The 26,202-nt window shown below is 34.4% G+C and overlaps 1 protein-coding gene across 2 annotated transcripts in view; it reads left to right on the forward strand.

Moving 5' to 3' along the window:
* Positions 1-3,199: 3,199 nt before the first annotated feature.
* cic (Putative transcription factor capicua) overlaps positions 3,200-26,202 on the forward strand; it is a 79,074-nt gene continuing 56,071 nt past the window's right edge. For both annotated transcript variants that reach the window (XM_076369663.1, XM_076369670.1), the window contains exons 1-2: positions 3,200-3,251; positions 4,156-4,337. The gene's annotated coding sequence lies outside the window, so the exon portion shown is untranslated. The remainder of the gene's footprint in view (positions 3,252-4,155; positions 4,338-26,202) is intronic.

A 26,202-nucleotide genomic window follows, 5' to 3' on the forward strand; every position in this document is an offset into this window, starting at 1 on the left:
GAATCGATTAATTAAAGTCGTATAACTGAAATTTAAACATAAAATTCAATCAAATAAAACTCTTAATATTCGTTAAAAAATCTTATATAAAATAGACCACTGACTAAAAACAAGATTAAAAGAAATATCGTGTTTAATACAATTGATAAACATTGCAAATGTTTCCATAAATCGAATTTGCAAATATAATTCATATTTACTACAATGTTTTCATTAAAATGCACAGGTGAATGCATAATGTTTACCGATGATAGTGAATAATAATATATCGATCTATATATGTATATATACCTATACACACGTGTTTATGCATATGTGTATATATTCGTCCCTGCATGGTGCAACCTCTGTAAGCAGGACGTGTATGCACATGGTAGAGTGTGCGTGATGCACGCGCCTTCTACAAACGCTTACGCACGGGATACGAGAGGCTACTGTTACGCCAGATATCTACTATGTCTACGAGGCATGTGTAGATTTTAATATGTGGTTATGACACTTGACAAAAAGCAAGTGTTTTGTTTAAAGATTCCATGAAAGCAAAAAGAGAATAAGATACACATTCTCAATTACCGCCACACGAAACCAAATTTTTCTCACATACGATTAAATATTTATTCAGAAAGTTCTATGAACAGTGTTTTTCATACGAAAATAAAATATAGTAATATCGAAGTCGACCGTTTAAAATGCGGGCGCACGTGAAATAATAATCGTCGTAAGATGTATGTAATGTATCGCCATTTGCCATCACCCCGATTCACATTATTTGAAAGCTTTGAACGATGAATAATGATGTTGACTCAAAAGTTACTATGTCTAGGCAAGCAGATGATCATCTCTCGCAGGCAACTCGAGAGTATCTTGAACAAATATTTGTAGGTTATGAATAGTTTGCAAATGCCGCCGAAAGAAAATAATTATCTCGTTTGTGATCGTTTTAATAATAGCAGGCTAAACTGGTAATGTTGTTCTGAATTACAAAACAGTGGTGGTATAATTATCAGTCAATGATCAACAAACTTAGGTAATATAATTATCAATTGGCAACGTTGTGCCTTTTATTTAGCGGTTTACGAAAAGTTTGCAGATGTCGTTAAGCGCGTTTAACACTTCAAAAGTCTCCAATTGTGTTTTGGATTTTGTATTTTGTAAAAGTTGTTTTGTAAGATTATTTTAAGAACGCATATACAAGCATATACAAAATATTTTCACATTTGGTACGGGTACTTCTTTTTTTATAAAATATGTTCTTCAATTTTTACACATAGTAAGCACACGTACTTCAAAAACTTCGATCAAACTATTGATTACAATACCAGCGAGTATTAATATGCGCCGCTTGTTCGTTAAAGGGTGAATCAAAATTACTTACTGAGAATACCAAACATAAGTGTTGTTATTCCTTTATCGAAAGTGTTCAAGCAATTTTATTTCTTTTCGCATTAAAGAACATATAATATTTTACAACTACTGTCCATTACTTTTTCTAAACAAAACTATAAGTTAACTTCCTATAACATCTTGTAAAATTGAGGTTAATCACAAACAAATATAAACAATAAAATTTATTTTTAAAATACATCTTTGACGGAATACAATTAACAAATGTACCCTCAAATAAATCTTTCTTTGTCCTTGTGAATTATCCATATACTTTCTTCGCCAACTAAGCAGGTACATTAATATTTCTTCGTTCTATTAAAACATGGTTTTCCTTAAAATAAAACACTCGTCTTTTCAGTGGATAATTTATGCCTGAAATAAAAACAAAAGCGAATCACAGAGGATTAAATCATTTCCATGAAATTCATAAGATCACTGGGTACAAAAACCATAGAAACATAAAATCTCTTACATTATTTATAGAACGCATATACACCCCAGCTCTGCCCGTAGCATCTCGAATACATGAAAACACCTGTACACAAATGGAACACGAGCGGTCAGCAATAGCGAAAACTGAAGCGAAATGTTATTGATGCGTTGCATTAAGTAAGTTCGAAACCATAATTCGTCGTTGCTTAAAACGGGTGACCAAGGTACGGACACATCAACGAATTCCTTGAAACGAAAGAGGCGATAGAAACGCGAGCGAGCGAGCGAGTGAGTGAGCGAGCGAACGAGTAGCGAACGAACGACGAACGAACGAACGAACAAACCAAACCTAACCCACGGGTCCGCGGGGAGCGTGACGACGGTCCTGAGGCTACAGTCCGTCGACGGTGTAGCGGCTTGCTGGTGTGCGTAGGTGTGCTCTGGGTTAGAGGCTTCTACATGTACAAGTTCCGCGTCCCGTCTGTGTGGGAGATCATTTTGTACAGTGGCGGATAATAGTGTGAGTAAGACAGAGCGAGTGTCAGTGAGGCGAAGCAGCGGCTGTCAGTGAGTGCGCGCGCGCCGTCTCGGCTTGCTCGAATCGGTCAGCGGTGTGTGTACGTCGGCAGTGCGCGTGTCTGGGTATCTGCACGTACTCGACAAGATATGAAGGAAAGGCAGCGGTGATGGTAATACCAGTGATGGTAGTAGTACAGTGGTGGTGTGAGTGCGTGTTGGTTGCCCGGTTATATGGCTCGACAAGTCGCAGGCTGTTCAGTTGAGCAACTCAGTCCATACGCGTGCATGTGACGAGAAAGAGCGCTGGCGGAAAGAAAGAGAAAGAGAGGGAACGTGGTTAGTGTGAAGAAGAGAAAAAAAGAGAGGAAGAGAGAGAGAAAGGTAGAGAGTGTGAGAAAGAGAGAGAGAAAGAGAGAGAGAGAGAGAGGGAGCCGATCGCGCGAGGCACATACCACAGACAGGGAAGATGTCAATAATTCGGTACTACGGTGGCTCGTGTTTCCGTGAACTATGATAATGAATAAGAACATCGAGAAGTGTGTGCACCCACGTCGCCGACGTCATGACCGTGCCGTGGTATTATAGTCACTATCTCCTCCCGGTCGGTCGGTCAGTCTACTGTGACGGATTTTTGTAACGGGAGTGCACGCGCATTTGCTCGGACGGAGTCCGACGACGAAAATTACAGCAGTGGCAAGGACACCGCAAGCCCCTGGGTCGGTCGTGTTTGCGCGGTGTACAGAATGGTCCCCGGGAATTTGTGTCGATTCTTACGTTGATCATCAATACTCGCGGTATAGGTGACACGGTGGAGTGGCGGTCTACGAGACCACGACGACGACGAACACAACGACCAACGGCACAACCACACCGGTGACGGCATTCACAGGCCCCAGTGAATACGTATAATACGTGTGTGTAGTACGCGTGCGCAGTCGCTACGCGAGGATGTTCTTTTGTGTGTGCGTGATATTCGTTCGCTCGCTCGCTCGCTCGCTCGACCGTTCTCCCACTTCCTCGTGTGCTTCCTTGTGGAAACCCGTAGTACGTGCGCGCATTGGTGTTCGTGTGTATATACATGCACGTGCGCACCTCTTGCATCGTGTATCAGTGACTCCGCGTTCATGGTGGAAGTGAGGTAGTTTCATCGCTGTCACGAGCATCCACTACCTGCCCTAGGAGTCTTACTATACTATACGATACCTATATCGTCTCTCGTCTATTTATACGACGACCATACACGTCTCTCGTACTTACCTCTCCTCCCTCGCGTTCGCTCAGTCGCTCCTAATTCTCTCTCTCTTTCTCTCTCTCTTTCTCTCTCTCTTTCTCTCTCTCTCTCTCTCTCTCTCTTTTCTTTTTACCCCTTCTCTCCTTCTTTCTTGTACTCTTTCTCGTAGTTTATCCGCCTCTTACCGTTTCTCTCTCTTTCCCTCTCACTTGCTCTCTCGTTCTCTCGCTCTGTCACATTAACTCTGCTGCCCCACCAAGTTTCCCCTCTAGTATCGGCTCCCTTTCTCCCGCCTCTCTCCCCACGTCTTTCTCTACTCTGTCTCTTCCCTCGCCTCGTGACGACATCCGCGAACGGCGAGCGACTCGACTCGACTCGACTCGACTCGATTCGATTCGACTCAGTTCGGCTCGACTCGACTCAACTCGACTCGACTCGACACGACTCGAAACTGAGAGAGGGAAAGACAGAGAGAGAGAGAGAGAGAGAGAAAGAGAAAGAAAGAGAAAGAGAGTGTACCGCGGCGCGCCAGAGTCCGTCGTACACCCTCGTATCCGTACTTACGTACACGCGGAATGTGCTGCCAGGAATTCTCTCTCTCACAATGGATTTATTGTGTTAGTGAGTAACAGCGACGTGTGCGGGACGATAGTGTATATCGTGAGTGAAAGACGGCCAGAAGACGCTGACCAGAACGACGACGACGACGAATAGAAAGAACGTGTGCGTCCGGCTTAACTCACGAGTCAAGATGGAGCTAGTAGACGCGGTATGTGGATTTCCGCGAATTTCACGCGATTTTTAGTAATGAATAGTGCAGCCACTGCGCGGTGCCATGGAAAAATCATTGCCGTCAGTTAACCTCGCGCTCGCTTCGTAACCCACGGGATCTATTCTATCTTCCACGATCTCGCTCGCTCGCCATCCATTGTAATTCTGGTTCGCGTCACGTTTACATATTCCCCGTGTGTGATACGTTTTCGTGCTCCTTCTTCTCTTCTCTTCTTTTTTCATTTTTCTTTCCTTTTCTCTTCCTTTTTGCCTTCTTTCGCAGACACGAATCCTAGCCTCCTGCCCTAACCTTTCGCGTTCCGTTACGCGCGTAAATGGTTCCCAACTCGGGTGTATTTCTTTTTGCGGGCCGTTCGTGTGTGTGCGGTACCACTGCCTCCTCTGTCCGAACGTGCGAGGACTGGTTCTTATCAAAAGTGTCTCTGTGCATTGTCGAATGCGTTTCCAGAAGTCGGATGATAATAGTGCCTCGCGCTTAATATACGTACGTATCGGGGCTCGAGAGGTTTAATTGATCACACTGCTTGCCGCGACTTACCTGAATGGAAAGTAACACTCCCGATGACTCGGGGATTATAATTAAAGCAAGATGATTCTGCGCGCACGAGACCGTCGACCGACAGCCAAAAATTATCAATCCTCTGTAATCCTTAGCGCTGCCAAGCCCTAGTAAGTTTTATGCATTTTATCTGCTCCTCCATTTCGTGGCCACATTGAGACTGTAGGCGTGTGTATAGTTGGTGTACACGATTTTCCCTTCGCCGGACAAAATGTACGTGTCGTGTACCGAACTTCCGTGTCAACCCTTGGACACCGATGACCGGGTCCATTTTGACCCGGCGTTTCAAAAATCTCATTTCTCACGTATTTGTATCTAATTCGCGTTCTTTGCTCGTTGTATCGGTTCAATAATAATTGAATTGAAAAAGTATTTCTAGAAAATTAATAAATACGAATTTGAATGATCCGAGACATCATCGCCTATGATGTCATAAAAAATGTCGATTTCTCGAGGAGTAAGTTCCGTACGGTGTGTCTTGTCTGTCATGCTCGCGTCAAGAAACGAACTTCTTGGTGAAATGATTTTTGATCGCACCGATTATCGATATACCGTTCGAACGTTACGAAATTGAGAAAAAGTGACAAAAAATGAATCCGGTGGCCGACATAGTTAGACGGCAATCGAGAAAGGGATAACTGTATCCACGAAATAACTTTATACAAATTACCGCGGCTATTGTTTCACTGTATTATAACCTCTTCACCACAACGGTGTATTATAGTTCGCTTTATATTTATCTTCTTATCTGTAAGTGCACATTGTTTGTCGATATTACAATGGACCAAAGATCACGTTGACGATTTTAGCCAACGCTCGCTCGTTATACTATATATAGTTTATATTATAGTATATAGTAGTGTTATATATATGTATATATATATATATAGGTGTGTGTGTGTGTGTGTGTGTGTGCGTGTATATGTATATATCAATACATGTCGCACCATATGTATATATACGAGGAGGAAACATGAGAGAGTTGGTGCCTACAATGAAATTTATAGGTAATTTAGGAACGTCTGATCGTTTTCCCGTGAGGCAAAACGAATCTCAAAATTATTTTCATTATTTTCTTTCCCAATGCCCCGACTGTGTTCAGCGACGTGCAAGTAAAACGTAGTTCAGTCGAGTCAGTCATTAGTCGGAATTTCTCAGTTCAGATATGCGTTTATGTCTTGACCAGAGTTGTAGGAATTAGTCGTTAATTGGCTGGTTCGAATATTGCGAGCGTTAAGGGGAGCATTACGATACTAGTATTTACAACGATCACCATCGACGATATCTACTTCCTTTGCTGCATTCATTAATATCAACGACGCGCCAGTTCTGATTTTTAATACACCTACGGTGGTAGGAATCTTTTATTGCTCGCTCGCAGTGCAACCACTGGGACGCTGTTATACAGGGCGTTTCATGGATCCCGGCTGACCCGGTATCATTAACCCCTTGCCTTGTAGCATCAAGTCAGGCACGTGAAAATCGAAAATTGAGTTTATTAAATGTAAACATATATCTTGGTTCACTTCAATTAAAATTATTTGTGATTTTTGTAAATACTCATTTTTATGTAACATACGATTACAATGAATATGTATTTTTATTGTTTTAGACATTTTTTATATAATTTGGCAACACTTGTGAACGCAGATAAGAAATAGATGACGAGGTAGAGGGTTAAAGTAATAAAAATGGACACTTACCATAGATATGTAATTTTTGTTTAAATTATTGAAACAATTTAGCGACTCTAGCTATCTAGTTACGAAATAAATTATAAGGTAAGGCGTTAAAACAGGGGGAATGCAGAATAAAGAGAGGTTGGATTCTTAGAACGTGGATATATTTAAACATTGGCAATGCATTTAAGGGTGCACGTATGAAGTGCAATTGTGTTATGGTTTTTTAATGAACCTGTATTCTTTCTATTGGACGAATCGATGTGAAATGTTGGAGATACACCTGTCAACCGTTACAGTTGGCAGTTATGTAGATGCAATTGATTTTTTCAGTGCATCGGTTTGGTGCGTCTTACATACAATTTTTATGCGACTTCTACTTCATAATATAATAATTCGATGTTTATCAAAATATCACTGTAATAATCTACATTTGATATTTCAAGAATGTTTCCTTTCTGCAATCTAAATCGCTTCAAAACACTTGTCACTTAGACATTTAGGGTGTAAGTATCTAACAAAAAGTCATAGAATAATTATATGTGAACTACTATTACAATGTCGCTAGCAATATTAATTATTAATATCAGTAATTATAATATTAGCATTTAATCAATCCAAGAATATTCCGTGAAAACTTTTTATCTCGAGAACTCAGAAAAAAGAGCTAGACCACAATTATTCTGAACCACTCAAATATTGGAACGTATTTATGTGTTCGCGTAAGTCTTCGCCTATAATTATCTGCAGTCTTTTCCGTGTCCCTTTAAAAGGGACGTTCGAGTTGTTTGCTACATTTACGGCGCCCCTTTGCAGTGGGCGGTCTAGTGGAAAGGAATAAGCAACTATTGTTGTTCGTAATCGTTATATTATTCTCTTAATAATTCACGTGGACGGGAACGGCAGACGAGTGTCGTTGCGTGCAAGAATCATTTGAATTTTTCGATTGTTTTATTGAAATGCGTAGAGACACGTGCGGCCGACTCTATATATCTGTTCTAAAAGTGAACGAAAGTTCAAAGTTGATTCACACAATCGCCGATAAGATTACAACGATGCACACGTGCATCGGTTTCATTCTTCCGTAACGTTGCTTGTAACCGAACGCGAAAACGATCGAATATTCATTACCGGGTTCGTTGATACTACAAAATTTCTCGCATTGATAATGAACATGACCGAATAATGAGGGACACTTGACTCGAGCTAATACAGATACAGCCCAAAAAGAAGATACGTTTCGGCTATTATTTATTTAACCCTTTGCACTCGATTTATTTTCAACGTTGTCGGGTGTAAATTTGTGTTAATTTTTTAGGGAAATGAATTAAAGTAATCTACAGCGGTAGAATTCAACGTTTTATATTTATTTTATTTACTATCATTATAATAAGATTTAATTTTTATAATCTTTTAAAGTATAGCAGTTTTTCAAACAATTTCCAGTGTTCTATAACAAGTTTGTATTGTTATTACCAGCACGACATACCAGTGCAAAGGGTTAACACCCGGACCGTGAGAATTAAGTTTGCACACACAAAGTGTTATTTTCTTGAATGGAATGTTCACGATTCATAGCTTCTTCTGAATATCTGTATTCGGTTAGACTAATTTTCATACAATTCTGTATACTTTTCAATGATTCAATTACTTCGTCGTCTCTGATTTATGGAAGTCGATAGTCTTATAAATAAACAATTCTATAAATGATCTTTTTATAATTTCTTTATTTGTAAATTATTTGCTTTTTTAATGAATTATAATATTTCGGAGTTACTACTGTAGTTGTTTCAATTTTTTCATGGTTTTTTTTTCATGAGATTAATTGCTCTTTAGAGAAAATGTGTGAGATAACGTACAAATTATTTTCATTTGATAAATATCTAAAATTTGGAAAAATTGTAAGCAGTTGAAATATTATTTACGAAATATTATTTAATAGTTCTGTATGAACCAATGCATGAAACACTGTGCAACGATATGAAACAAATTAATTAATTATCGTGAAACACATAAATATAAATAAATACTACAGAGGCTGAAATGTAGTATCCAATTTTTTAACGAAGTTTGAAGCCAAGTTTCATTTAATTAAATTAAATTTCGTTGACTCTATATTTACTATATTTTCACCATTAGCATTCTACCTAATTTTCGCCCAAATTTTTTATTTATAATACTACATACGCGGCATTAAAACAATAAACGGTAACACTTCTGAACCTACCTAATATACAAGGTGTCCCCTTTAATTCGACCAAGCTGTAGCCTTAAAACGGTAATACACAGAAAAATATTTGATTAGAAAGAATAAAAAGGTTTCAAACGATATATTAATTATTCAGTGTTTTATTCGATAATCACGGAATTTCAGTTAGCGTAGAAGAAATTGAATTGTTTGTTTTCCGTCGTTTATTTTTCACGTATTTATACTTTCTTGCGGTAATCAGGTTACCACTTTCATTTCCTTCTCGTTAATTCCTTCAGTGAATGACTCACCTCGTTCGATGTTCACGTAGTATATGTATTCATTATTCGCGAGAGATCGCAACAAAATAAATGTTATCTTTCGAGGCTTCAAGATAACGGCAACGGTTAATCGCGTTGCATCAGTTTTACGTGTCGATTGATTCGGTACAGCAACGATCGAATTTTATACGCAACGTCATCGCGTTTTTTTCTACAAAGATAATGTTTATTCAACTTTGTGTTTGTGAATCGTCCTTGTTTTTTTTATTACGGATTTTACAATTCAGTCTTTCATCTTAGAAAAATTATTTACTACGATTTGTTACAGGGTGTACGTAAAGTAGCAACGAGTATTTACAAAAATTAATCCTCAGTCTTCACGTTGTGCACCTGACTTCACGTTTTCATGGACCGTTTTATATGAACCGGATGAAATAATGGAAAACTTATTTATTAGATTTAATCTATTAATGGGTTTCAATTATTATTTATAAAGTATTTTAAATAATATGTTAACCCTTTGCGGACGAATGTCGTCATTCCGGCGAGATCAGATGTTCATATTTGGAAGACTAAGTCGCGAGCAGATGATTTAATTAGTGAAACAGCAAGAGAGCAGCATGTAGTTTCCTGTTTTCCTATTAATTAAGTAATTGATATTTAATTTAACTTCATGTGTTGAAGACTTTGTACATTTCAAAGTATCTTCGTCCGCAAAGGGTTAAATTGTTGACAAATATTGCTTACTATAGTACGAATTATACTTATTGAATTGAAAAGTAACTATGGATTTAGCGTACATATCGATATTTCAAATGATAAGAAAAAGATGTCGCTCGCGATAATTAACCCATTTGCATTATAAGGTAGTATGGAAAAGAAGACCCTTATCACCAATTTTTCTTTTAATTTAAGTAGAAAAAATAATCTAAAATAATATATAAAATACAATGAAACTTACATAAGAAAGAACGAATCGCAAAGATATGGTGTTGATGTTGATTAATTCTTTTGTGCAGTATGATAGTATTTAAACTGTCGAATGCATAAAGCTTCTTCACAATTTTCACACTGATAAATTGTTTCTCTTCTCGTCTTTTGAGATAAACAAACGACACAATGCTTTTGAGCTTTTCTTGATGAAACTGATCTTATCGCTGTTGGAAAATGTTGTCCCGTAAATCTTGTTGGCAATGGTGAGCACTTTGTAACTTTCCGTATTTTCTTTTTGGTATATTTACTGTTTTTATATTATGTTCAATATAAAACCACGTATATATACGCTAATGATGCAAATGGGTTAAGATTAAAGTTAGTTTCCCTTTTTCTTATGTATGTGTGGTTTTTGAGTTTACCGAGACGGGTTATCCCACCATGTGAGTTATATTAAATAAAAGATAATTATACTCAAATAAGTATTCATTTAATTAAATAACAAAAAGCTTCTATTCTTCCATAATCCGAATACAAGTTTTATATAAAACGTTCATTATGCAAATAGTGTGTGCAGGGGAGAGTTATAAAAAACCGGGTACCATCGTCTTTTTGTAAGATAAGAGTTGAAAAATGCAACCAAAACGTTTCGTCATATTAGAGTGGTCATCATAACATTATCGGATGAATCCCAAAACAGAGATCATCATAATATTTCATGTGGATGAAATAAAAAATTTCAAGCTGAAAAGTTTCAGCATTTTGATGGTGAAGTGGTTGCTTTGTGGCAGTTTTTTTAATTTTGGCATTGAAGAATTTATTTGCAAAATACTGTTTGCATTTTATAGCCTTTATAGAGTATGTTGCTGTTTTATTCGCCTTTATAACATATATTGAAGTAAAAATATTTAATGTTTAGTAAACTAATTTATTTTGGACAGAAACTGGATATTTAATCATGGGGTTCCTAATTTTGCCTCGTACTACCTACAGTGACAGACGAAAGTAATATTTTTCAACTTATGATAATAAAAATGGTGATTTTTACCTAGTTAGTGATTAAAATAAATATTCTATGTAGTTAAAACAAACTAAAATTGTTTGTACATACGATAAAATTTGCTAAGCTCATAAGGTAAATTTATATAGATTAAATTAAATTAGAATACGTTCATATTTACTGAAATTTTTGAAAATAACTTTTTTACCGTTTATTAACTTATGGAAATAAAAATTATACTTTTCCTTGTGTCGAGATACTTAAAAATATTCCGTATTACAGAATTTTGAATTTAAAAAACTTAATACATAACAAATTTCCATTTCAATCGTTTCATAAATAGTATTGAACGAAATGACTTGTTTTCCCAATTTTTTACAAGAACAGACCTACACCACAGAATTAATGGTCTATGTAGTATAGTTAGTTTAAAATTTCATTCGTGAATTAGCATGAAATTCGAGAAAGAATAATGTATTTCTAATTTATAGTAAACGACGCAAAAAATAAGAGGAAAACTCTGTTGATCGTATTTCACGCTTTCTCTTTTTCATTTTGAATTTTGCAGTAGCACATGCCATAAATACATAAAATTTGCAGTTTAATCGTCGTGTATAAACCAACACGCAAAACGAAGCGGGTTATCGCGCTATATTGGTACATATTTGGCAAAATGAAGCGCTCAAAATCTGGAAGAGCTTGCATATATTGTACATGCATAAAATCTGTAATTTAATAATAGTTAATTAAACATTTTACCTCTAAAATTATTGAATAAAGAAATTCACAACGAAACTCGATATACTTGACACGTGTTCATTAAAACTGAGATAAATATGTATAATACATTAATATATTAGTTATACACCAAGTGTAATTAGAAATGCAATTCATTAAAAAAAATGATTCAATTTTTTGCACATTTAAAATCAAATTAAAATTATATGATCCAATTTCCACAAAAAGTGATTACTCTCGAAGAAATCACATTTATAGACAATGAAAAGCATCTACTACTACAATATTTATAAGTATTGCACATTAATTATATTAACACTAAAACTACTGAGCAGTTAAAGCAGTTTTTCTATATATTTATTGGTTCACTTAAATTATTACACTAAATTCTATTTTATTAATAAATTCGTTTTTTGTTATTATCACCATAAAATATTATCATAACCATATAAGTTTAAATAAAATTTATTTTACTTAGAATAAATCCTCCTTGAATACTACGTGAAATAAATTATGTAAAAGAGATTTATTTCCAACTTTATACAAAAATTACAACAATACGGTTCTCGAGATTCGAAGGGTCTCCTAGTCTTGTATAATTTAAATACTCACAAAATAAAAATTCTGAAGTGGGTCGGTTTAACCTGTCCGGTAGTTTAAGTGTTAACCAGTTAACTGTGTTTGACAATTATACACGTCATCTTAAAGCTTGAAATAATACTGATTCTTTAAACGATGAATTCTTCATTTTTTCCATACAGACATGTAATTATTCTTTGTTTTGCTTTGGTTTTTCATTAAAATATACCCTAGATGCGTTTGTCCCGCGTTTGACGAGTACACACTTTATTTTTTGATTTTATTGCGCACAAAACGAGAGATTTTCGAAACTAAATTCCACAGTTTGTTAACTGTTAAACGCTCAATAGTACTAGTACTGAATATTTTATTTGACTCGAAGCTATGCAATGCTGTTCCAATAATATCTTTCAGTCCTTGGTTGCATTATCATTTCCCCATTAGCCTATGGTTTGTTCTCCTGTTATGTTAGATTATAATTTTTGCGTAGGGTGTGGTTACGAGCGTCGCAGGCACACGAAACGGTATTAATACATGCGCTAGGTTATTTACCACGTACGTGCTTCTTGAAACACATATACTCTGCAATCGCGGTTAACAGTTAAGACTCGGTGGCATTTTGTCGGCGGATTTTAGGTAGGCAACGTGACGCTACCGCAGAGGATTAGATACTAAGAGACAGCAAATGTGAGCCTCATTCTGAAAGCGGAAACCGTTTTAATGGAACGGTTATTTTATATTTCAAATATGATTGCGTTTCAATTTTTAACCCATTGCACTCGAGAGGCGACTCTCGGTCGCCACTTGATTTGCTGCGTCAAAATTATAAAGTTTGATGATTAATATTAACACCAGAACTACTGTAACAACCAAAATGACTGGTTTCGTCTTTTTTGTGTCGCAATTATTGATATCTTAAAGGATTGAATATTTGAAATGATTTTGAAAATAAACAGTTTCACTTGAATACTATCATGAATTTTTGAAGAAACTGGAAATAATTTATTGTTACAATTTGTATAGGGATTACATATTAATCGTATTAAATGCTCTGCAGTTTTAGTGTTACGTTTATAAAGCAACCTTTTCAATCAGTACACGCCGATTTTCATGAAATTTATGAGAAACATAATTCTGAAGAAAATGTTTGACATGTATTTTTTGAGATATTGTAAAAAATGTACTTTTAATCCACAACTTCTGAGTTAAATATTTTCTTGAGAGCTATGTATCACATGAATTTCATCAAAATCGGCGTGTGCTGGTTGGAAAGGTTTCCTTGTTGGTTTAATGCGTTAATGAGAGAAGTGTAAATAAAATAACTTTGTTCTTTAAATTAAGTGGGATGTCTACCTAAGTTTGCTTGACAAACTGTCGTTTATATATCATCAGAAAATGTTGAATATTTCTAGCGAAGAACTTTCGAGTGCACAGGATTAATTTAATTTTTGCACTTAGCGTACAGTCAGTTACAAAAGTCTACGTATACCAAGACAAGGACTTATAATTTTCAAGAGTTTCAAGGACTTAATTCTTTGAGATTATATCTTGATATTTATCATACTTAATTTTGCGCTAATAACTACGTATTTTAGCAAGTTTCATTATTTTTATTCACAATATTGTAATCGTATTACATATAAGTGCAATTTTAGTGCTTCTGAAATATATGAAAATAATAATTTATTAATATAAAATGTTATGTTACACTACATGTTGAATCGCACAACATTGATGCAAGTTTCGCACTGAAAAATCTAGAATATTTTAGACTGCAGAGGATAATTGTCTAAATTTTGAAAGAAAATTATAGAGGATTTCAGTGTTATACGGATATTTGTTCAGTGGTTAGTTAAAACTAGACATATTCTGATTAAATGTCGATATTCCTTCATTTGTTTCCGAGAATATATAACTGTACTGTAACAACGGGGTCATAGAAATAACGCGAATAGAACATATTGTTGCAATAGTTCTAAGAATACTAACAACAAATTTTATACACTCGAACATGCTTTTTATAGTTGTAGATTCTATGACTCCGAGTTTATATTTGTATCTTTTAATAAACAAACATAAGAAACAACGTCATTTTTCTCAGAATCTAATTTTAACTGATAAGTCAATAGTCTCGTTTACTTTTTAATTATTTTCAATTTAGTAGTGTCTTTTGAGATTGTGTGGACATTTTACCTATACTACCCATATTCCGGGGTTTCGTTTCCATTACAGCAGAACCATCAAGAAACATTTTTTTATTGTATATTTTAAGTTGCGTCAACTCCGTTGGGTTATTGACAACTACTTTAAATTATGCAGATGATTATCTATGTATATGATTGTATTGTGAATTCCTTAGTTGTGAGTGGACGATTAAATTAAATATATTATTTTGGTTTGTATTAAAAAGAATATAGTAGAATAAGGAGTTAAAAATGCCTTTAGATTGATTTTTCTCGAGAAAGTTTCGTTCGATAGCTTACCCATAAAAAACATTGTATACCAATTTTCTGCCCTTTATCTCAACCAGAAGCATAGTTATAAGGTAAATTCGAATTATCAGTTTTTGTACCCTTTTCCCTATTTAATGGAACGTAATAGTTGTGAACAAATTTTGAGGCATTTTTGGCATAACAGCGTATAGCTAAGAATATTTGAAGATTTTTCCGTTGCAAATCCTTAGCGTGAAAAATAAAAAACCCCTAAAAAAGTAGAAAAATGTAGATTTCGCACTGAAGCTTTCGAGCGACAACTTTTTAATTTTTATAGTAGTGGGCATATTAGTATGACAGACGTTTTCAAATTTTTTCAGATCTTTTGGCCTACTACGCCATTGTTAAAAAAATGAAATTCTAACTTCGAGGTTAGATTATATGGTAGGAAGTGAGAGAGATTCGTGCGTCCAATCTTTAGTACAGTTAGTATTATTTGAGTCTCGAACGATGCAAGAAAAAAGGAAGCAATATAAGAATGAACGCGTTCGAATTCACGTTGATAACGCGAATTTATAAAATTTCTATAATATCTTCGTTGCACGGGGTTACGATAACGCTGTACCACTTAACGATTTTTCAGAACCGTCCCCGACACATTCGTGTCGATTGCGTTATCACCAATTTCTGTTCTTCCATCTAGAACATCTGCCTTTCAGTTCTATTGCGACTGATTGTTTATATTCGACGAGCTCGAGCGTCGTTTTTAATACTTGTTTCTATCTGCTTTCAAGGGAACCAGTGTATAACAGAGTTCACGAAGGTTCACGGTATACGAGAATCGTTATCGGCTAACCGAACTTATCAGCCACTGGTATAAATGTACACGGAATATATGTTATTCCTTCCGGACAGTAAATCCTAAATATCTGTAATCAATTATTCAATTAATCGGAATAATTATCGCTGGATTTACATAACGGACGAGATTAATTATTAATAAGATCAAAGATCGTTGCAGCTTGTATTCGCCGGTTTGCTCTCGGAAACGCGAAGCTGTTGTCGACCAACGCCTAAATGCGAAGTGGATACTGAAACGATTTGATTTTGCATACTGCGGGATCTCGTTCTATTAGAACCTGATATTTATTGGATCAGTGTACATGTAATTTTGTTTTCTTAAATAACGTTGGGCTGGCAACATGTATTTTGGAGGAACCGTCTGATTTTGCATATTGGGGACTGTGGAAAAGAATTGTATTAGTGTTTCGAGTTCGTTGATTATTTAGGAAATTGCATATGAAATTTTGGGACGTTAACCAGTTAACTGCGTTTGACGAGTATACACTTCATTTTTTGATATTTTGAGACCTTTTTACCTAAATCCTACAGTTAACAGGTTAAATAATATTAGATTGAGCATGTTAACATTAGAAATACCGAGCATTTAATACGATTAAGATGTAATCCTTATAAAAGTTGTAATAATATATTTTTTTTGTATTTTCGTATATTCATTATAGTATTCAAGTGAAACTATTAATTTTTAAAATCGTCTTGGATTTTTAACACTTATTAAATATCAATAATTGCGAAATAAGAAAACTGAGACCCGTCATTTTAATGGGTAATTCTAGTGTTAAAGCTACTTAATGATAATTGCAGTTTTATATTATGTTGATCACAATGTATCATTCAGTGGTCGAATGTAATTTTTCCCATATTCTGATTTTTATGAAATTACCTTTAAAAATAAGAATTTCCGTAAAGTCTATTCCAAGATTATTCACGTATATATTTTATATTAAAATATTATTATAGTGAGAATGTAATATTATTTTCCAATTTTAACATTAGTATATATCTTTTAAAGAGTTTATAATAGGTACACAAATGTACTCTAATTTTTTAATAACTGTGTAGGACGAGACGGTAGGTTTAAGGAAAGGATCAGCTTCTTAAAAATTGTGTGAATCATCTGTCGGCGTGCTGTGTTGTACGAAGAATAAAAGCCTATAATCGAATAAGTGGGTCAAAATTTTACTGCATCTCATCTACAGTCGACAAGGATCAAATTCGAAAACTAAAATGTAAATATAGATTCATTTACTATAAAAAATAATAAATATTATAAACATTCGGCGAACACGTGAGTAAGAAAAGAGCGATAAAATATAAAGAGCGAAATTAAAATTACTGCAATACTAAAATTATAATTATATGTGTGTACATTTTGTTCTAAAACATTCTCGTTATAAGATGACGCTAAACCTGATTTCCAAATTGTGTTCTAAAATACGAAGAAAATAAAAATTAGGTACCACAAAATTAAAATAAAAATAATTTCCCTCTATATTTTGTCTTAAAAAATTCTCACTATAAAGTGATGCATAAAACCTCATCTCCAAATTGTTTCCCAAAGTATACGAATTTCACTGTTGCATCCCACGTTGCGAAATACTGTTCTAAGGGTTGGAATCGCGGTTACGTTAAAATATATCTCGGGCGTACGTTCTGCGATACAGCAACAATGAACGCAACGGTATAAAGAGCTCTTAACATATCGTATTAATAGCGTTCCATCGCGTGTCACACAGGGACTCGTAACGTTGCCGCTTGCTATGCGCGCATTTATTATTTTCTTCGACTCTGTTCAGCTTATGTTAGTTAATTCGATGCAGTGGCCGTAGCCGCCGCGCACTCGCGACCGAGCGCTATATAGGATTTCTCAGAGCCTCGCGTTCGGCCGTCGATGAAACCGCGCGATACACGTTATCGTCACGTTTCTTGCTGGAGCGTCGTGTTAATGACTTTTCTTCTCGCCGATTGTCGTTGCATATTTCCAAGCAATATCGATAAGCAACCCCAACTTATGTCACATTCTACTTTTATCGGTGTCCGAGGATCGTCTGCCGTCCCGACTTTCTTAACCCTGCTTCATGGTCTTCACTTTAGCCATATATATTTGAAATATTGGGCTGATGCAAAAACTTTGACGGTTTCTGTATGTGGTTAATAAAGAAAATGTTTGATAAATGTCTAGATGAGTCATCTCATCACCGATTTCAGTGACCTTGAAATGTGTTCCCAAAGACATCATTATAAACAGCTTTTTCCTATATATAGGAATATATGGAGGTCATTGTTCTCTGTGCCCAGCAATTCAAATTTTTTAGCAGTGACTATTTGTTCAAAGATTCTGAAGCATTAAAATTTCGCATTAAGCACAAATCTTGCACCTTCACATTTCTTTAATGGTATTATTTTTTGCTATATGTACACATCAGTTTCATTTAGATAATAGAGTTTTGTCTTTTATATTACGATATAAAAAACAATCACAAAGCAACCAATTTCACCAGCGAAATGCTGAAACTTTTTGACTAAAATTTTTAACTTTGTCTACACGGAACATGCTATAGAACCACCTAAATATGATAAAAGGTACATGGAAAAGAATTTTCCTTGAAGAAAGTCCTTGGAAGAATTTCATTAATTCATAAGAAGGGAATTATTTAATGTATCATTCTTCTTATCGAGTTGGTTTCATTTGCAACCGTTATCTTGCGAAAAACAATGTTACCTCGTTTTAGTTCCATTTGCAACCGTCATCTTAAGGTCCCCATACACGCTGAAACATGTGTCGATGCAGGCATCGTTACAAGGGATGGGTTTGAACCTTTTTCACTGTTTGTTTAAGTGCAACATGTATCATGAATCTTCGGAAAGCTCAAACCCATAACTTGTGACGATGTCTGCATCGCCGCAGGTTGCAACGTGTATGGGGGCCTTTGCAAAAACCAATGTTACCTTGCTTTAACTCCATTTACAACCGTTACCTTACAAAAACCAATGTTTCTTCGTTTTAGCTCCGCTTGCAATCTTACAAAAAAACAATGTTACCAAGTTTGATCCACGTAGCCGGTCTTGTATAATTCCCTACTTCAAGAACACCCAGTCGACAAGAAGTGCAAATAATGTCTTTTACTAATAATATTAGAAATGAGCTAACATAATCAAAACATTCCGAGTGTGATTCAGTAAAGAAGCACCTTCGAACAATGCTACTATCGAGTTACACGCGACAAAGGAGTGCGTAAGGTTAATAATAAATAACGCGATTGCACGCGTGTGCATTCGTCTCCCAGAAACGACCATACGTCGCGCGGGTAATAATTCGCACGGGTCCGTGGCATCGACGAATCTCTTTATGGAAGAGGATCCAATCGCTAACTCGATTGCGGCCTCCATTGGTGAACCCAGACAACCCAGTCCAATCGGTCGTCGCCCGGCAAAATGGTGAACCATCGTCTTAGACTTTCGGCGCTCGCGTGAATAATTCGGTACGTCGGCGTGCATGCCCTATATCTACGGGGTGGCGCCGAAATCGTGGTCAAACTTTGCTATTGTGAATGCCTTGACTCCTGAGAATGAAGCAAGTCGTAGGAAGATTGGTTTGGAAGCTCTTCCTTTCTAAGTTATGAACACTTCTTGTTTTCAATGTTAGTTAGATATTATTACACCAACCTTAATACAGCTTAACAACGGAACAGATTATAATATTTTTATTTGTTTATATGTAAAAAGTTATAGAGATGAAATATATCTAATATTGTGGATTCTTGTCCTAAAATGTGGTTTAATGAGAAAATAATATGCCGCTGTTTGTTCCTAAACGATCGCTTAACAAGAAGTCAGTATAATATCGCTTATTGTTAGTAGCTAAAGGATTAAATAATAATCTTGGAAAAATAATAATAAATAATTAAACCTTTGCGATCAGCACATTTTTCTGGCGACAGTGCCAATTAATCGAAGCAAATATATATTTTTATTGTTATTTTTCTATAGGTGATCTATAATAAATACATGGATATTAAAAAATAGAGATTATCTTTTAATGTTAATGTATTTTGCTGATTATAAATACTGTAAAGAGTTATAAATACTTACAATATCTCTCGATTGTAAAATAACACTATACTTAGAAAAAAAGGTCTTGCCGCCTCTTATATAATTTATTTGAAATCGTATTGAAGAAGGATTTATACCGAGTAAAATATATTTTGTTTAAAGTGATATGGTTATGATAATATTTCAGGGTGGCAATATCCAGGAAAAAATTGATTAATAAAATAGAGTTTAGTGTAGTAATTTAATTAAATCAATATATTTATAGAAATAAACTGAACCCTCTCAAATTTAAGTTTAACTGCTCGGTGGTTGTAATGTTAAGAATAGTAGAATACGGAAGCAAAGTTGAACCACTTATTTCGCCGTCACCCCGTATACTCGAGACAGTTTGACCGATCAATGGACCCGCGGTGTTTGATCCGCACCAACGTTTTAATTAAATTCGCTCCGGCGGCCAGCGACGAAGACGACGTCGTCGACGAAGGGATCCGTTCCCCTCTACCGTCGAGACGTCGGTGAATCGAAATTCTTCATTCTTCCGGCCCGTTCGCTCGTTCGATCGACCGATCGTCGGCCAACGATAAATGGGTCTCCGATAGATTTCAGACACGTACATAAATAGCCGGACGCGTGTAATTAGATTGATGTTGACGAGCGAACGTTCGGAGGGAGGAAGCGAAATAATCGTTATCCGCTCGTCGTATTTTTACCCCGATAAGAAGCTCTGGATATTGATTTCGGTTAAAATGGCGGTTGCATTTTCGATGCGCCGGTCGATGAAAACTAAAACGCTCGAACAATGGGTTTATTTTGACACGTGGGCTGCTGCAAAAGTTTTAGGAAAGTATGAGGCAAGTCAAATAAGTTTGAACTAATGTTTTGCTGTTTTTCAAAATATTCTCCTTCAGCATTAACCCTTAACAGCGTCTTTAAGTGCCCAATGCGAGAATGTGATTTGTGGCGAACAGCGATTATAGGCGCCATTAATTTGTTTTAATCAACTGCCTAACAATGTACATCAATTCGTTTGCTTTTCGCGTGCTGGCATTATAGAATTCCTGCTCGAAATTTTTTTCTACAAACATCGAATATAATTCACATAAATTGTGCCTCCATCATGGACAAATATACCATTGGTTCGCTTCATTTTTTAACGCACCGCAGTCAAAGGGTTAATATATATTCAATTTTGTTGTGTCAGCACTGTTTAATCCTTCGCCATATTATATACTTCTGCCACAAAGCTTATGTAAACCCTTACTATCCACAATTTGGAAGAAACGCCAAAAAATTGTCCATTTTATTTGTCTAAATATATTTTGAAGATAATAAATTGGTAATAGCAAAATAGTTTTGTATTTTGATCCATTCGTATTAAACAACGCGGATTTTCATTAACACTAGAAGCATTCTTATAATTTTTGTAGAAAAATAACGAAAAATCAATTTGACTGTTCGGTAGTTTTAGTGTTAAACTGATCTAGAAATTTTTATCGCGAGTCTCACTCGCATCGTATTGAAAGGAGTAAACCATAAAAATGTAAAGCTTTAGAAAAATAATATAAACTCCAATGTTGAAAGATTTCCGAAACTTTTGCAGCAACCTACGTATACTATGAATTCCAAGAGTTAGGATTGATTGCACGAGATTAACGGTAAAGGTTTTACATTGAACGCAGTAAATGTAAATATTATTCATATATTCTTTTAGCCGGAAGATAGTACTATTTTTTTGCTAGCAATATTAGTTTGTCACGTTCCCAACCAGCACATATTTGTAACGCTTAACATTTTGTATCTTGCGTAAAGAAAATTAAATTAGTTTAACATATTCGAGACCGCTGACATAAATTCACATCTTTTCAAATATAATAACTATCAAAATATTTGGTTCTTCTAATCTTCTTTATTTGTCAGTTCTTTATTCCAAACAACAAATCGTTGCAAAACTAACATCTCAAAACAAATTTTCTAATTTTTCTTCTTATTTTAACGCCAGAAATTTGTTGCAATTAGCTTAAAATTTTCTACATTTTTTTCAAAACTTTTAAATATTCTTTCGAATTATAAAGACAACTTGTTGCATTTAACACATTGTTAACAGGTCAGGAGTTAACTCGTGCCTGCACTCGCATTAGCTATTTCAAATTTTTAAAACGCAGAGCAATATAGAATATTGCAAAAGCAAAATATTCAAAGTTATATAAAACACATGTCCGAGGGCACATTGCAATTCATTATGTATAAATAAAGTATATTGAAATTTATTTAGATTGTCCGACTTTCATATTTAATTACGGAAAAATAACCAGTGACATGGGATAACTTCTATGTAAAATTGTCGGTCAACAATATGTTAATGAAACATTGTAACTCTGAAGATTGTTGCTGATAAACATTATGTAGGCAGGTCATCGTGAAATGCGAGAGGTAGGCTGGATCGTGTGAAATTAACGATAAAGGTTGCAACAAACTGAATATAAGAGACATGAATATTGCTAATTTCTTTTTCATGGTTAAAAGGTGGCGTTATTTTTCTGTTGCCGCTATTGGTTTGTTTAAACACTGTCTGAGTTCCGAGAATTAGTTTGGATCGCGTGAGATTAATAGCAAAAGATTCAAATTGGATACAATAAACATGAATATTATTCATTTCTTTTTGCAGTTAAAGGGTGATATTATTTTTGTTATTACCCTTTGTTTATTCAGATACACCACGAGACGCAAGAGTTAAATCGGATCGTGTGAAACTAGTGGTGAAAGTTGCAAACTGAATGGAACAAACATGAATATCATTTAGTTTATTTATAGTCGGAAGGTAGTACTCTTTTTCTTTCTCTTTCAGTCGTTTGAAGTTTATGCATTTAATAATATGTTCTCTTCTATATATCTGAACTTGTAGAAATTTTTAAAAAGCTGAGGCTCCAATGGTATTGATAAATTAGGGAACTATGGTAGTCTTGAAAATATGGGTATATCATCGGGCCAGGAAAAGATTCTTTTACTGCAAATTATTTTAACTTTTTGAGTACCGGGGAGCACGATCACGCTTCTCTTAAATTTGTCTCAATAAACTGCATAAGTAAACTTTTCTTGCGCAATACAAATAATTTCAAATACATTTTACCACATAAAATACATTCTAATACAGCGTTTCTCAAATTATGGGGCACGACCCTAAATGGAGTCGTAAAGCGAAATGTTGGAGTCGAGAAAATTTAATTCAAATACATGAATTTAAAAAAACATTAGTCGCAATCCGTTCATTATTTTTAATTTAATATATCACATTTTCTTTCATTCAAAGAAATAAATTATTTATGGGAAAATATTTATTTTTATAGACTGATTTTATATTTAAATCTGAGGTTGCGAAATAATCTCTACGATAAAAAGGGTCATGAACGAAAAAAAATGTAAGAAGCGCTGCTCTAATGTATGGCACATAATATGTAAAAATTTCTAAAAGGATGCTTCAAAATTGATATTGAAACAAAGCATTTGCTGTGCCACAGCAAAAAGGAATAAAAGTCGACGGTATTTTTCGCATATGTATGGAAAAAAGGTCCGATACTCAAAGGGTTTATCTTCTGTGTATTCTTCTATATTATTTCTGTGCTTCGATTTTCTCAAAACATGTTTCGCTTTTTTTTAAATTGTTTTCTAAAAGATTATTATACATTTCATGATAGGAAAACGTCGAAATCTTTTTCTTGTATTTAAAGCACCTACCTGTGGAAATACCTGGTTACACCGAGGGTTTCCCCAATTCTCTAAACGTGTTAGGTCGAAACCGTGTTACACGTGTGTTGCCTATATCGCCATTTGCAATTGTGTTTCGATTGTACAGTTTGTTTACTGCTTGACAAATGTGTGGCTAAATGGTTCTCAACTCCTATGGGTCTAATAAATGTGACTATTATTAATGTTTTTCTTTGAATAAATACAATTATTCTGTTATTAATGTTTAATTTTTAGAGTAAACGATGTCTCACAATAAACATAGAATTATTTTTCTTCTAACCAATAATTAACAATAATGATGAACCTGAATATAATATAATATATATTTATTTCATTAATGTGTTTGTATTCCTATATGATCTCCAGTCTAATGAGAGTAATATTTACTCATATTTTTGTTGTTAATTTTATGATCTATAATTACATGTTCGTAACCTATAATTATCAGTAAAACGTATGTTTAATTCTTTGCGGCGGTATTTATTTTATCCAATGATAGATCTTTATTTTACATAAATGATTTTGATAATGAGTATTTGAATTATTTAACTTTTACTTATAATCTATGATTGTATATTTTAATTATTCTCATTCTATGGGACTAGAACGGTGCAAGTGTTATCAGGCATAGTTTACCTTACAACCCCAAAGGTTTAATCATATTTTCACAGTTAGCATTACAACTACAATGATTTTGGTGATGAGCAAATTTTCCTTATAATCAAAATTATTTTATCATTTCGGGAAGGTAAAGAACCACTGACGTGGCTTGTCACAAAATAAAGGGACAGCGTAACGATGACAACCACAGAGCATATGGGATTGCACGTGCGCGTATGCATTTACGTAATGTATGAAAACGAATGAGGTTATATTAGGAAAATTGACCATGTATGACTATTGTCCAGTAACGTTTAATTATAGGCAGAGGACATCATTAACAGTGAATTATATTGTAGTATGAATTGGAAATATCGCGGATCCGACTTGATCAATCGATGGATTGCATGGACTGAGTGAATGGACGCTGAAAATAAATTTTGAGAAAAGATCGTTCAAACAGCAAGAGGAAGAATTATTTTATAACTATTCAATTATTAATTAGTAAACATAGACTTATAATGAGTATAAAATTTCTTTTATTTTCATTAACTTAATAAGCATTAAGAATCCCTTGAAATTGTAGTTGTAGAACATTATAAGATAAATGATTAGTTTTATCAATGACTATTTTTTTGTTTGAGAAATTATTATAAAAATTAGCAATATGCAAACTTAATTGTAAATCAATTAAAGTGTTTCTCAGTGTTAAAACATAACAATTAATAACGAATGAACAATATTTAATCCGAAGTGAAAAGAATTAATTGACATTTACCTTTGTTAACTGCTTGAAATCTTCCCCATGAGTGTGACACGATATTATATGACAAGGGGTTAATAGTAATTAATAAAGACAGCAATATCAAAACTAATTGGATTGAGTATTACAAAGTTGTTTCACCGATTGAAGATATTTATTTAACCGAATAGAATAATGTTTAATATAAAGTAATATAACAGGTGGTGATCAATTTAGAGGTATTTGAACTGAGAATTAGTACTTTTATTATACTTTAATACATTCTGCATTTTATGTATTTGTGTTTTAATCTATTTTGCAACCAAAACTGCGATACAGGCATATTATAATATAGTTTATATAATAAGGAAAGTAGAACTCCTTTCATTTATAATAAATTACTAACGATCAAGTAATTCTAATCAATATATATTTGCAAAAAACGTGTTACACGTGACCACTTGTAATATTAAAAAATGACGAATTATTTGGTAAGGTAATACACTAATGAATAGTAGTAACATTGCAGTTTTGTTTTCATCGTTTAACCTTTGTCAATTATAAATCTTGATTGATTGAAAGCATCAATAGTGGTGCACGTGAGTCGAATCAGTACGAGTAGAGGATAGTGACGTAGAATACGAAAGACTAGACGTTTATCTAGGAGCTGCGATGCGGGTCGTGTTTAACATTTTTTTCTTTTTTTCAAATTACATTGAAATTGTTTTACAACGTTAAACGTATTTGCTGACTTGGAATACGGAAGAGAACATTAATCTTCTTTTGAACAGATAAATTTGTATTGCAAATTTTAAGAAAAATACATTTAGCTTCATAATATACGCTCTGTGATTCGATTATTCTATAGGAATATAAGAAATGAAGCTGACCTAACATTGAAATGTACAATGCGAAGCTGATCAACAAATATTGTCGTTTTATAAATAGATAATTATTCTATAAGATAATTATTCTATAAGAAGAAAACACTTAGACACTTATTGAACGATACAGATAATGTTTATGAAGATTAATTTAATAAAGTGAAACTTGGCTGATTGACAAAATTTCTTAATCAACGATATTTCGTAGTAACTCAGAGAAGATCTATCTTTATGCGAAAACGGATTTATTATTTATTCAGACGATCTATGTAATGTGAGATCCAGTTTTGTAATAATAGCTATTATTAAAACTTACAGTCATCCAAACGAATAGCTTCAGTTTAAACGCGTTACTATCTGAATCGGATTTCCTGAGTCTAGTCTTCGGAATTACTCATCAATCGCCTATCCCATTTTCTAGAAACATTAAACATTGTTTTCCCATCTTGGTTCAACGCTTCAACGATTTTTATGCTCCTTTATAAATACTGGTCAATCAAGTTTTGAAAACAGGATAACATGAATATATGAACAGAAGATTAGTTAGTAATAATTAATTTATATGTATA

The sequence above is a fragment of the Nomia melanderi genome, chromosome 1 (genome assembly GCF_051020985.1).
Source record: "Nomia melanderi isolate GNS246 chromosome 1, iyNomMela1, whole genome shotgun sequence".
NCBI classification, from domain to species: Eukaryota; Metazoa; Arthropoda; class Insecta; order Hymenoptera; family Halictidae; genus Nomia; species Nomia melanderi.